This window comes from Talpa occidentalis, unplaced genomic scaffold, assembly GCF_014898055.3.
Source record: "Talpa occidentalis isolate TD23 unplaced genomic scaffold, MPIMG_talOcc4v2.1, whole genome shotgun sequence".
Classification (NCBI taxonomy): Eukaryota; Metazoa; Chordata; class Mammalia; order Eulipotyphla; family Talpidae; genus Talpa; species Talpa occidentalis.
In genome coordinates, this window is record NW_026555331.1 from 140,795,953 (window position 1) to 140,810,564 (window position 14,612).

The 14,612-nt window shown below is 51.1% G+C and overlaps 1 protein-coding gene and 1 long non-coding RNA gene across 4 annotated transcripts in view; one reads left to right on the forward strand and one right to left on the reverse strand.

Annotated features, from left to right (window-relative positions):
- PLXNA4 (plexin A4) overlaps positions 1-14,612 on the reverse strand; it is a 408,891-nt gene that overhangs the window by 230,646 nt on the left and 163,633 nt on the right. The window lies entirely within an intron of this gene.
- LOC119247144 (uncharacterized) lies at positions 8,845-13,862 on the forward strand. Its single transcript, XR_005125648.1, has 3 exons — positions 8,845-8,896; positions 10,501-10,815; positions 13,739-13,862. It is a non-coding gene; the product is annotated as an uncharacterized LOC119247144 (long non-coding RNA).

Below are 14,612 nucleotides of genomic sequence, written 5' to 3' on the forward strand. Positions count from 1 at the left end.
ATCTTAGGACCCCTGGGTCCCCAGAACAAGACCACAGCACTATGCATGGGAATGCACATGGGAATCACCTGGGATTTTGTATAGTGTATCTTAGCAACAGAACGAACCTATAGCATTTTCACTTATATTTAAATTATGACATGACCCCACCAATAAGTAACTTGACATTTTGTCTACATGCATTCTTTACCACCTTTTACTTCCTAATGAACTAGTAGAAATCATTGATAGATAGAACACCAGGTCCTCCTCTCTGCTTCCCTGAGTGAGAATTACAGAATTGTGCTAATACAGCCCAGCTGGGGCCCAGAGTGTGGCGGAAAGGGGACTGGGTGACACTAACTTTTCTCTTCGTGCTCTCCTACACCATGCCAACAGGACGTTAGCCCATACAATCAGCCTTAGTGTGTGTGGTCTGGCTTCCTCTTTCTTTAAGGCAGAGGCTGGTATGGTTCTGAGCATAGAATTAATTACCTAATCCTCTAATTACACACCCCCCCACACACACACACGCACACACACATACACACAGAGTGTCCAGGTGACTGCAAAAGAGGATGAATGAATAAGAGATTATCTTATGGACACAGGAATGATACAAAACAGGTCGAAGACATCCATATTTTGATAGGCTGTCAGTCAGATTATTTTGCAGAGGCTCACAAGCAATAATGCCACAAGATTAGACCATCCCTTCATGCCAGGAGTGAACACAGCGGGCCTGGGGCATGGAAAAAAAGACCAAACAACCAATCTAGCTAAGCTGAGAGACATTCTCAGAAGTCCTCTTTCTCTAGGAACGTGGGGAGCAGTATATGATGTCTGACTGGGGTCCCACTGAGTAGATGCTGACTTCTGTTTCCATCTATCCCCATCCAAGGCAAATGGTGCACTAAACAAGTCCACATGACTCTGAGGTCCAGCTCAGATCAGTTAACAGCTAGAGAAGAAGACTTTTAGAGCATTCATTGTGCTGTGGAAGCTGTGGGCCCATTTATATCTGGGTTGAGAAGAGGCATCTAAGCAAGACAAATCCTTCCAGTGTCTTAATGGATTTGGACCATGGTTCACAGATGTGGCCATCAAGGCTCTTCCCCACTCCCCATTTTCAGTCAGTATGTACACTCAAGTTCAGTTTCACAAGAGATTGAATATCAAAGACTAGGGCTAATAAGGCCACAGTCATGGGCCCAAAGCCTGCCTCAATCGAATAGCTTTGCTTTGGTTCCTTGGCCATGGATACCACCCCCGGGCCCAGGCACCTGTCTCAGAAGGATAGGCAGTGACACCTGTCTTGGACAGGGGAGTAAGAAGGGGCGGTCAGCACTCTCCAGCCCCAGAACAGCAAAGGTGAAAGGGTGCAGACACATCCACCTGATCAAGGACAAGTCTTCCTGTGGCCCACCTAGAACCTCATTAGCAAATTATACAAATTGAAAGGTAAAGCAGCTCAGGTCATCCAATAAATCACAAGTGCAAATCAAAATCTAACCACTCAATTAAATCTGTGCTTAGCTGAAATCATTTCCTTTTTGAACACTGGAGTGGCTGGTTTCCAGAGGATGTAAGGAGATCATTCAGCACATGGTTATTCAATATCAACCCCTTTTCTCTGTGATTTTCAAACCTAATTAGTATTTAGCAAAGATGGTGAGATGTTCCATGGAGTTTTAATCGTTGAGGGATGGTGAATAGAAGAGCCCATAAAATCAATCTGAGGGAAGGTCTTAGGGAGGGGACCCAGGAACACCCCCACATTGGACCCTGCACAGAGGGTGGGGGCAGAAGAAGGAAAGTGAGATGTGTGGTGAGTCCTGGCCACCCGGTCACCCAGGGTCACCTTGGCAGGACTGTCCAGCTTGTCACTGATACTGCTCTGCGGGAACTGTTTGCATCTGACCGCTCCCTCAGCCGCCTGGGACGCACCAAGTGACTGTGGGTCAAAGCTGGGCGGGCTCCAGCTGGCCTGGTTCCTGCAGTGACTGCACCCGGGTTCATTAACACCCAGCCCTCCGCTGTGGACACACGAGGCTGGGACCTTTCTCACTGGCCTGTTTCTCAGCCTGGCTTTGTCTTTCTCAGAAGTGGGGCAGGTGGTTGCCCCAGGAGAGTTAAATCCAGCTTAGGGATGAGGGAGCAGGCTGCCCGGTCCTGGATGGACGCCCTCGAGCACACGGGTTCAGAGACTCCCCGTTCACCTCACCCTCTTGTTCCCTGGCACTTCCTGGCATCAGCAGAGGCTGAACTCCTCTGATCCATTAAACCTTTGTCTGAAATACCCAGAATTCTGCCTGGGAAAGAAAACACTGCACTGAGCTTGGAAAACAAGAGAGGTAAGGAAATGCCAAAGGCCCAGCTGGGGATGGTCTGCCAGGGTGGTGTGCCACCAGGACAGCCAGGGCGCCTTTGTATGGGAGCTGCAGAGAAACAGAGACCCTCAGCGCCTCTGAGGGTGTCTGAAGCCATCTAGTCTATCCCCTCGCACACTCTCTTTGGCTAAGAGCCATTCTGAAAAATTTCCAATCCACTGTAGATGGATGCTTTTGCCAAAGGTCATAAAAACAAATTGCTAAAAAAGTGAAATTTAGAAATCAAAATGCAAATTCGCCCAGCTCGCCCTGGGATGTTGCAGCAATGTCAGTTGCTACACACATTTTTCAATGCTCACTCTCAATGTCTGCATCTCTCTCACTGCAGACCATTAGCAAACAGCTCACAGACTCTCTTTTGAATTGCATTGGTCTAGACCTTCACTACTCAAAGTGGGGCTTGAGGACCAAGAGAGGATTGGATTGGTATCGCCTGGGAGCATGTTAGAAATGGAGAATCCCAGGCCCCACCCCAAACCTATTGAATGAGAATCTGCATTTACATAAAATCCTCAGGTGATTTGCATGCATGTTAAAGTTTGAGAAGCCCTGGCACACACAAGGTTCACACATTAATAGCTTATAAACAAGGCCTTCATATCCCACCTACACCAGGGCTTTGCACAAGGGGCACTGAAGAGTGAAGTATACTGACTAAACTGGAGACTGGGAGGTGGATGCAAAGCTCCGTAGACTGTTAGGGCTGCATTAGGTCATGGGAGCCGGGCAAGGCTAGAGAAGAAAGCCGGGCCCATCTTGGGTTGGACAGCTCTTTGGCCTGGGGTCCACCAGAAGGTGACTGTGCCCACTTGCCAGATCTAAAGAGAGCCCAGGAGAGGGAGCACGAAGGCTGAGAGGTGCTTGTGAATCTGATACTGGGAAACCTGGCACTTCACCAGGGTGCAGGAAGAGTCCAAGGTCAGGATGTTGGAGAGACAACCTGATTTGTAACAGAGGGAGCCGGCCTGGCCGGAGACAGAAATATGTTTATTTAGATCTTGTCTGCTTAGCAGCCTGACTGCTGCAAGGAGTTGGATGATCATTCTCCGGTGCTTCAGGGCTCCACGGCCTCAGTTGGAACTGTGTTCCTAATCTGCTTGGACACGAAGGGCTCTGAGCACCCTGCTCTGTCTCCAGCAGAGTGCCAGTGAGGCCAGCAGCCCCCAAGGGCGTGCTTTCTGCATCCCTTCCTCAGCCTGACTCTAGCTCCTGATCTCAATCAACTCCCACCAAGGAGCAGCACAGCTTCCTAATTAAAACACTTAAACTGCACGGTCCCCTATTTGTTCAACCCCAGGAAATCACCAGGGAGATGCACCCACCTGCTCACAAAAGACCCCACCCCTGGGCACAGACTGGATTCCCTTTCCCAAGTGCCACCCTACCCACTGGTTCCCACCTGCACTGTTATTCTTGCTTCTCTCTGACCCTCACAAAGTCTTTCTCCTCCACCTAAAATCATCACTTCATAGAGCTGTCAAGACCGTAGGAAGTGAGGTCTCAGTGGCTACTGTTTTGTCCCAAACCACCAGCAAGCTTGTGTCACTACGTAAGGTGACATTAGGAAAGTGATGATCTGTGAGTCAATCACTCATGTGTGTCCCAGCCCCCAGATAATCCACCCCACTGACATCTTTGGTACTCAATATTATGTCACTATAGTCCACCCCAGCCCCCAATTTTGGTTCAGAAAAATGATCTCCTTGTCAGTATATCCCCTCTGGTCCTGACCATGAGCTTTCACCCACCCAATGAAAGGATCCAGTCACTCAACCCTTTGGAAGAATAAGTCATGAAAACTGTCACCCCATAACTTCACTAAGGGGCCTCCAGTGGTATCAGGGTCGAAGCTGGAGCCACATCGTCTCAAAGAGTGGCCAAGCAGAAGGGATCTTGACCTCCAGATTGCGGGGTTCAAATAGGACCAGCTCAGGCCTAGGATGCATGAGATCAACCTGTTTCCCTCCTCCCCCCAGTTTTGGGAGATCTAGGGAGTGTGAACCTTTATTCGTGCATGATTCAAAGTGGGGTTCTCTCTGTCAAGTTCTGTAATGATGAAGACCCTGAATCACACAGGTAGGGACAGGCAGCTCAGAGCAGAGGCCAGCAGAGGTGCTGGCCTTCCCAGAGCTCGGGCTAGAAGGGGCAGTGTCCCCCAAAGAAAAGGCCAGTGCCATACTGCTCTCTCCAACTTCTGATTTGGATACAGCGAGCTCCAGAACATGCCGTGGCATGACCTCAATATTTTTGCCCTGTGGATTCTCAGCCCCTTGCTGACCAGCAACACCCCACCCGCGGTGTTTCCTGAACAACGCCCTCCCCGCCCAGCCTTTCAGCCTGCCTCGGAGTCCTGGGGTTGAGCTCAGCTTCGACTTCCTCACATTGGGTGGGCATGACACAGGCGAAGCCTTTTCCTTTCTCCGTTTGTGTTTTTAATCTTGGAAAACGATACCTATAATAAGCAGAGACATTCTTTGCTGGTGACTCAAAAGTCAGTGAAAACGGGAAGGGACAAGGAGGGGCAGCTTGAGTCACCTTCCCCAAAAACCACCGGTCATGTGGGGCTTCCCTTTTGCCTTGTCCTTTCCTTTTTGAACAAAGGTCCGCGATGACAGATCTTGGGTTGCTCTCCACCAAAAAATATCTCCATGCAAAGAAGCTCATGTCCCCAGCCGGGAGCATGGAGGAGGTCCAGGTGCTGGTAGTAGCCGACATGTGGCAGCCACACGCATGCAGGCCTTGCACCCACATGGGGTCAGGAGGACAGACAACACTCAGTAAATGCAAGGGGCAGTTCCCAGCTTCAGGCCCTGACACAGAAAGCCAGGGCTGGCTGGGGGGCTCCACTTCTCATCTCTTACTCGAGCTCCTTCCCCCCTACTTCTTATCTCCTTATTGGAATGACAGGAAAATCCAGATGAGCAAAGAAGGCTGCAGAGGACAGTGGGCCACACTCCAGTCAGCCTGTCGTTGGCCAGTGGGGCTCACGCATGCTGCTGCGTTGTCTACCTGTTTTGCTGACTCCCCTATGTGAACAAAAAGGGAGACCACAAGGGTCAGTGCTGTGTTCCAGGCTAGTAAAGCACAGGGACTTCCCACCCTTCAGGGAGAGCGAGCTGACCTCTTCCTCGGGTAATCGTAGGTTAAGGGGTGTTAGGTAAAGAGGCCGTCAGAGTGTTGCCCCCCCACCTCGCCAAGCTGCCCCGCAGGGAGCAAGGGAAGGAGAGGGAGGTGGGCATACAGGTGAGATGCTGGGGAATAAATCCCTCAACCTCTCTCTTCTCTTCCCCAGCCCCTGCCTATGTTCCTCACTGTCCAGCTCAACCGGAAGTCAGAGGCCAGGACGCCCACCAAGGGGATCTTATAGCCTGGCGAGGGCGCAGAGGCTCCAGGACACCCACATAGACCCCTGGGGTGGGCGTCCTAGCAAACGCAATTACTTATTTACATTCCTGTTCCACTGGACCGCAAGCTCCATGTGCTGACATTTATGACGTTAACAAGCACAGGGGAGAGGACTGCATGCAGGAAGGAAGGAAGCAGTGGTTCAGGGAGGCCGCAAGGCTGACGAGCTCTCAGCATCTCAGCGTGAGCGTGTGTTTGTGTTTCACTCTGGCTTCTCCTCCAGGTTCACTCCAATACGGGGATGACACTGTCTCTCCCAGCCTGGTCCATGAGTCCTTCCGGGGAAGTCACTCCCTGAATTTCTCTAGTCCCTTACAGATCAGAGTCGGGATATTCCACACTGCAAGGAGCCTCACCTGGGGAGCCGAGGCTGTGGACAGGTGGCCTGGTGCTCCAAAGCGAGCCACCTCCGGGCCTCAACGCCCTTGCTTGGTGAGTGGGGAGCATCACGTGATGCCATGTGCCTGCTTGGCAGTTACTGTGGCAACAGCCAGTCTTCAGCCTCCTCCAGACAGTGCCTCAGAGCCCGGGGTGCAGAGACTCTGCAAACCAGGGCTGGGCTGGTCACTTTGCAGGTCCAGGTATCTCCAACCAGGTTGTGGATACAGGTGCCAGCGTCCTCCCAAGTCCCAGGCAGTCAGCGAAGACACTGTGGTCAGTCACATGAACTACAGCCTGGGAGGTGGTGCCTCCTGCATCTGCCTGAGCACGCACGCCCAGTGGTCAGGTCCCTGGAAGGTTTTCCTCTCGGAGGCCAAGGACTCCAGCCATGACTAATCCAGCGTCCCCTTCCCACACACCAGTCAAATAAAACCTCTGCAGTTTCCCTTGCATTTGAGTTGCGCTGCTCCCGCCCACCCCACTTTTCTTCTGGAAACTTTCATGTATCCTTCCAGCCCAGGGTCCATGTTCCCTTCTCCAAAGCACCATTTCCACCACCACTGAACCCGGAGTCCACCCAGCTCCATCCTCCCAGGGAGAATCTTCCCCCATTAGGTCTTTCACAGCATGGGGCAAATCCCTCTGATGGCCCTGTAACTAGTGCCTCTATGATGGACCCCCTCAGAGTCAGGGAAACCATTTTTGCATCATATTGTCAGTCCAGCACCTAAGACAGCACCTAGAGTTAGTAGCTTATCAAGTGGCTTTTTGCCTCCTGGGCCACCAGTCAGAGAAGGTGTATTTGGCTCTGATGGGATGTGCTCCCACTTAGGGGATGTGCTCCCCTTCGGTTGGGAACACACAGCACTGCACATCCACTGTGGACATGACTGATTATTGCCAGAAGCCCCACCAACTCCTCTCATCTCTTGGGTTCCAATTTTGATTGCACCCCATGCTTTCACTCATGTGGCATGTACCTGCCACGTGCCACTGCTCTGGGCGCCTGTGGGAGAGCAAGATACACCCTGGCCTGCTAGGAAACCCCAATAGGAGGGAGATTATAGTAAACAGACATGTTAGGGAGTTTCAGGGGGCTGTCGTACCCCCAGAACAGGTATCTGACTGCATGTGGGAGCAGAGAGAAACTGGTGTCATTGGGGACTCATGGCAAGTACAGGGCAGGTGGACCTGGGCCTGGGGGTGCCCAGACACTGACCCAGGCACCTCCTGTGTGTGACAGTGGGGCAGGCCCTGACTCGGCAGGAGGCTATGCTCTACTCCAGATGCCCCAGCCAACCTTTGGGAGCCCATTACAGATTCCAGGCACAGAGCTGGTGAGACACAGACCACTAATTTACACCCACCCTCTTTATTTTCTTTCCTTCGTGCTAACTGGCATCTCTGTCTGACCTTCCCCAATCCCCTGACAACCTGGGTGTCTGCCTGGCTAGCTGCCATCCGGACTGTTTTTTTTTTTTTTTTTTTTTCCAAGCCCTGGCTGAGACCCAGGACACATGGGAAGGGCAGGGGTGGGGGCGGGTGGGCGCAGTGTGTGCTGTGAAAAGCCTGCTCTGCCATTCAGTCCGAGTGAGGGATGGAACCGGCTTCTCTCTGAAGTGATGCCCAGCCGGCAGGGCTGCCTCTGTCCTACCCCCTTGAGACACCCAGGCCGATTTCAGTGCAGATGGCACCAGCAGATGCCAGTCCCTAGGAGCTCCTCGCCTCCTTAGCTAATGAGGGGAGCAGGTGAAGGGGCCGGTAAAAGTGATCAGGGTGGGACATGGCACAAGCACTGAATTAAGAGTCAGGAAACCTGGGTTCTAGTCCCAGTTCTGCCACTAATGAGCTGCGTGGCCCTGGGCAAGTCGCTCCTGCTCTCTGAGCGGTGTGTTCCTGGTGTCGCAGCCTGAGATTCTCATGCTTGGGATGGTGCCTGCTGCTTTGGAAGGAAAGAGAATTTCAAATCCTGGTTTCTGTTCCACTTTTGACCTCTGCATGATATTGGGCACATTCTCCAACTTCTCTGAGCTAAAATTCGCCATCTTTTACAAGGATAACATACGGCATGGGAGTTAAGACTAAACTCCCATAAAGCAAGGGTCTCAACTGAACCCAGGAAGAAGTCCTGAGGATCCACAGATCCCCTTCTTCCACTTACCCCACTGTCCAGTTCTGGGATTAGTCACAAAGAAGCAGCTGGTCCACCTGCTGCATTTTCTGTCCTGTCCTGGGCTCCTGTCCTGAGTTCCTGTCCTTTCTCCACACTTACCACCTCCCTCTGCTTAGCCTGAGTCCTCTGACACTCTTGATTCAGCTTTTCCAGACCAGGGGGCTCTAGAACCAGCTCTGGGAATGCTGAGCCTTCAGAGACCCAGGTCCCCATTCTGTGCTAAGGTGACTGCCTCGGGTGGGTGGGGCCAGCTACACACTCAGTAGGAGGGAAGCAGTATCTGTTCACAGCCCCTCCAGTGAGTGGGCAGCAATCACAGTTGCTGATAAGCTGGCAAGAAGGCTATTGATCAGATAACCCCACTTTTACTCCTGGAAATTGCGGAAGAAACACATGATTAGGCATTCAGGTCTGGGTGCAAGCACAGGCTAGGCACAGCACCCCCACCCCACACAGCCGCTAAGAAAGCCCACAAGTGTGTCTGCCACAATGACCAGCCCTGGGCTCACGGGCCAGTTGGCAAGGCAGGAGACAAGGACTGGCAGGAGGCGGCAGAGAAGAGGACCTGGTAAGGCAAGGAAGATGTATGGGGAATTCCTTTAGACTCTGAGGCTCCATCAGAGAAGAAACTAAATTCCTAGCCTTAGAAGGGAAGACCCCATAGAGAGCCCTGTTGATGAAGGGTGCCAACCAGGGTGCATCTGAGGAATGCAACCCTGAAATGGGGCACAAAGCCATCTTCAAAGCATTGTAGGCAGCCAGCTGTGGCGTTTAGGTTACCCTGCCCTGATGCACCGCCCCAGTGCACTGGAGTGGGTGAGGCAGCAAGGGTTACAGCCCCGCCCATCTAGACTGCCCCAGGTGCCCTAGGGCACAGCCTGAGACTATGGCCTGATTGGGAAATGTTACTGGCTTCTCAGCCTCCCACAGGAAAGTCTAATGTAAGTTGAACACACAACTACTTGTTCCAGGGCAGGGTGTTGGGGCCTCTGTTTGCACTGTGGGGGCCCACAGAGCCTCGACTGTGAGAAGGTAGAAACAGTGAGAGATAAGGTGCCCCCCACTGCAGGGATGATTCCTGGCTCTGTCCTGTCCCTCGAGGGGCCCCATCATCCTCCCAGGTGATGGCCATTTCTGGGCTGGGGAAAGAAAGGCCCCAGACCAAGTGCAGACTGAGTTTGCATCATGAGAGCTTTTAAGAGAGGAAAGAGAGGTTAGGCCTCTGCTGTCAGCCACCCTCTCCCCAGGTCTGGGGAGAGAATAGGATTTTCTCAAGTTCACCCAGGAACTAAACAGTGACTTAGTAGTTGAGCACAAGTTCAGTGTCCTTCCCTACACCCCAAAAGACACAGAAAGATGTGTGCTTGGAGATGCTTCTGTGTTTTTCTCCCCCAAATTATGGGTGACCCTGGTCTCCCAATAGCTGTCATAGCTTGATGAAATATAAACTTGTGATGTTTTGAGACTATTGGAGACACACAGCTGACCCAGAAGACTTGAAGCAGGTGGCCAAAGAGGTTATGGAGAGAAAGACCTTTAGTCCCAGGTAGTCCCAGCTGCCATGGACAAGAGCCTCCAGACACTCAGCCCAGATGCAAAAAAGCTCCACACCAGCCCCATGCTTAGAAATTTGGAGAGTCCATGAAGGGAATGAGGAGACCAGGGGGTTCCCTAGATACCCATGGAAGATTCTGGAATAATAAAAATGCTTCTGTAACACACACACTAATGTCAGTTTTCAAGAGAGCACTGTAAGCTGTGCACGATTACCCATACTTTACAGAAAAGGTAAAGCAGGCACAGAAAGGTTAAGTAACATGCCCAAGGTCAAAAGGCAGATACTGCCAGAGCCAGACACTGAACTCTAGAGCCTCCCTCCAAAGCCTGCATTCTTAAGCACCTTGCAGCACAGCCTCCCACACTGAGTTAAGACTCTGCCTTCTTCAATGTGGGGCCTGGTCCCTGTTGGAGGTGAACCTGCTAGAAGGCCTGGAGCCTCCAAGACTAGCTCTGGCCCACCTGCCCGGGGCCTGTGGGAATCCAGCCCCAATTGCCCAGCCCCAGGCACCTGCCACTCTGACAGCTGGCCCGGGCTGGGGGCTGGGCCCCGCCACCCACGTTCTCTACAGGGATACCCAGCCATCAGTTTTAGACTAACGCTTCTCTCCACAGCCCAGCCTTCCCCAAAATTTTACAAATGCTGGAAGATAAAAGCGCAGAGACCGGCATGAATGGAGTGGGTTTTTAAGAGACGGTGTTTATCATCAAGATGCCTCTGATGTGCGTAATTTGGATTCTGATGCATTTCTGGGTTGTTTGTTGAATTATGCATCAGCAGCTTCTACTGCCGTAAAAGTGCCACTGTCACGCGGCTGCTCGGAAGCCTACAGCAGCGGAGACAGTTGGGCTCACAGTTTGGATACTGAGATCTGGCTTTGATGAGAGAGAACCAGCAGAGAGAGGGAGGCAAGAAGTGGGGAGAAGGAGGTGAGAAGAATTGGGTGACAGGCGTGAGCAGAGTGGCCGCCTTGCCACACGCCCAGGGGAGCCCATGCCAGGAGGGAGGCGGGACCCAGACGCCAGCTTCCCGGAAGTCCAGCCACGTCCGCGGTTCCCAGCAAGAGAAGTTGGGGAGAGCAATTCCCTCCTGGGAAGGTGGGACAGCACCCATTTGATGCTCATCCATGTCTGCACACAAAGTGCTCTGCTCTCCTCCAAGTGGAGGCTCCAGAGGGTGGGGTCTGCCTGCAGCCCCTTACTGCTGTCATTGTAAATTTTTTCTAAGTGTGTTCACATGCATTGCAAGATGCTATCCTTATTTTATTTTCTTAAAGATTTATTTTTATTTATTTATGCATATAAGAACTGGGGTAGAGGCCAGACTTATGGGGGTGAGAGGATTCAGCAGAGACAGAGTGGGGTGCAGAACAGGCAGATCAACTGAAATACACTGCTGAGGGGAGCAGTGGGCAAGACAGGAGCCGGTCTGCTGTGCAAGATGTAGGTCGGCTCCCTGGATGGGGATCAAACTCAGGCCACACTGAAGGTAGTGCTCAGATTTAACCCCTAGGCCACCAGGCAGTCCCTCCATCCTTATTTTAAAAACCACAACTAGTGCCAGAGTGCCTTTTGGTGAGCAGGGGGGTAATATACCTACAGGCACATGTCGCTCAGTGGCCAGAATGAAATCAGAAAACCAGTTTCGTGACTCTGATATCTTCTCATCAGCTCAGGCTTTGTTGTCTCACAGTGAGGACCCCAGGCTCTGACACCCCATAAGGCCCACCATTTAGGCCCATCACACAAGTCCTGTGCCCAGGAGAGTGGAAGGCACCAAACCCTGAGCCAGGCCACCTGGTCCAAAGTCAAGCTCTGCCTCTACCAAGGCGCATCCCTGAACAGGTCATTTAACCCTCCTAGCCTCAGTTTCCTCATCTGCAAAATGGGCCTGATAGCAGCTCTATACCTCACTGAATGGAAGAATATATTTGAAACATTTATCCCCAGGCCAAGGAGAAGCTGAGCGACCAATACGTATCATCTGCTGACTTCATTATAGTTATTCTCCACTAAGACCTTTGTGCATTGAGAAGGTTAATCTTGTGAAGACCCTGATAAGTGTCCTTTCTACCAGAGGACTGTGTAGGGCAGATTCTGTTGAGTCTCCCAAACTAGGGGTCAGCCAGGAGGCCCTGAAATCAGTTTGTGTGGGGCTGTTGCTATATGGGTTTAACTGGAATCCTTCCCTGCCTTGGTCCTTTTCAGGAAGCCCGTGGGCCAGAGCCACCCTCCTGGACTGGCCTAGTTTGGGAGCCTGAGCTCCAGGGACACAGGGAGGCCCCTCAGCACAATTATAAATTAATCTAGCAGCTCTCGCTGAGCTCATTGCCATAAATGGCGCTAAAAGCTCAGTCTCTTCCAACCCACCAGGCTCGGGGCTCCAGGATTAATGAGTGTCAGCTGCAGGCAGGCTGGTGGGGACAGATGCAAACTTAATGAGCGGGGTTCCGGGCCTTGTGGGCTCCAGGTGGGCTGGACTGAGGAGCAGGTGTCATTGCTGAGTGCCCCTTTGAAAGACAGGCTGTTGTCATCAAGTGGCATCTCACAACCCCACCCAAAGTGCCACACCAGATGCCCAAAAGACCATCAACATAGACCAGGCACCCTGAGGCCACATCCCTGCTCCTGGTGGGGTTAGTGACCAGGCTTTGCCCAAGGTCTCTCAGCTGTGTGACTAGAATCTCAGGGGGGGTTCTAGAATCCTAGCATCCTCTTCCTCCCCATGCTATCCTGTTGGTGTTACATCTGATTCCAGACGTCTCTGTTAGAATTTTCCTCAGTCATATCACTGGAAAATTTTCCAAATAAGTGGCTGTCATGTTTGCCCAGAGTGACTCACATCTATGCAGATTTCATGAATGGACTCAAGTGGACACAAGTGGTCAGTCTTATGCTGATGACTAGAAGGACACAGAGCAGCCCCCAGCAGACTTTAGGTCAATTAAGCAGCACACATCCTATGGAGAGTGATCAAAAGCATAAAACAGCCTCCTTGGTGCCACAAGGGGTTAAGCACCACACTATGAAGCAATCCGCAGCCTCTGCAGCACAAATTCAATCCCCAGCAGGCCAGGGAGCAACCCACATGGTGCAGCAGACCTCTCCTGTCTCGATCACCCACTGCTCCCCTCAGCAGTGTACTTCAGTCAATCTGCCTGTTCTGTTCCCCACTCTATCTCTGGTGAATCCTCTCACCCCCCGCATCTCTGGTCTGTCCCCCAGCTCTTACATTCATAAATAAATAAATCTTTTTTAAAAAAGCATAAAACATAACAATAACATTATGCTTATTTACTGAGCACTTATTTTGTGCCAGAAACTGTTCTAAGCTCTTTGTACTAGGTTTTTCAGGAGATAAAACCAAAAGACACTGAGTAATAAAGCTTTGATGAAAAGGTCACCTTGACTGGAGACACCGAGAAAGACTTTGTGGGGGAGGCAGGACCATAATGGAAGAACGTTCTAGAAGCAGGAGCAGACACACTGAGGCCAAGGAGGGAGTGAGTTCCCTGAATGGCACAGGCTGATGCTCTGGAGGGCAGAGTTTGGTGGACACCAATCTTTGAAAATGTTATAGGATGAAATTTCAAAATCAGGGCTCTATTCCTTATTAAAGTTGTCTCCTTCAATGATGGTTTCACTGCCTCCTTTCCATCTCTATGTACAATGTGATTTTTTTTAGTAGGTAAAATTTATTCAGTGAGAAGTACAGATCTTAAGTGTACACTTTGATGAGCTTTTGACAAACGTATTTGCCTAATGAACACCCCAATCTAGATCTAGAACACTTCCACAGGGCATGAAGAATAAGGAAGGTGACTTTTAAAATCTGATTGTTCTGTACTTACAGCTCCTGGGCATTTGTGAATTGGAATACATCAAAATGATCAACTTCCTTTCTTGCTCAACTCCAATCCACCTCCCATCCCAGGAGAAAAATAAAATAAAATTAAGCCACATCTAGAGAGACAAACGCCTGGTGAGTGTGTCACTCATCTTTGTGGCCCCAGAACTACGCTCAATATGTGACACAGAGCAGATGATCCATATATGTTCCTTAAATAAGGGAGAGAATGAAAATCATCAGAGTAAAGTCTCCCAGGAAATCATGGACTCCATTTCCTCTAAGCTCCCACACAACACCGGCAATCATGAAACCTTCCTGTGTTCTCTACTGAGATTGGAAAGGAGTTCTCAGCAGGATGCAAAACAACATCTTCCTCTACTCTCCCCATCCCTGAACCCTAGTGTGGCCATCTCCGGACTCAAATTCCAGGGTCTGGGGAAAAACAACTTGTGGCTTGAGGGGTGTCCATCTTACCCATAAGCTGTTCAGCAGACAAAGTCTAAGACAAAATGTGTCCCCAGCCCCTCTCTTCCTTCTCAGCATTGATGGTGCAGCCCACTCCTTCATAACTTTTAGGCAAAAAGCATCCCAGAGTTCCCAGGGTAAAGAGAGGCGCTTCAAGGAGGACTCCCCACCTGCCCGTGGCCCATTTGCTGACTAGCCCACTGGGCACCTGGATGTGGCCATAGCCAACATTTGCACCCTCCCCTTGCCTGGGAAAGCTCACTCTGCACAGCTTGCTGGAGATGCAGGCTTATAAACAGCATAAGCCAGCATTCCAATCAGATTATTTCTTACTCGCAATATTGCACAAAGAGAAAAAAAATAATGCTGAACATTCTGTTCATGAAAGAAAAAATAGCAGCAGAAAACTGTC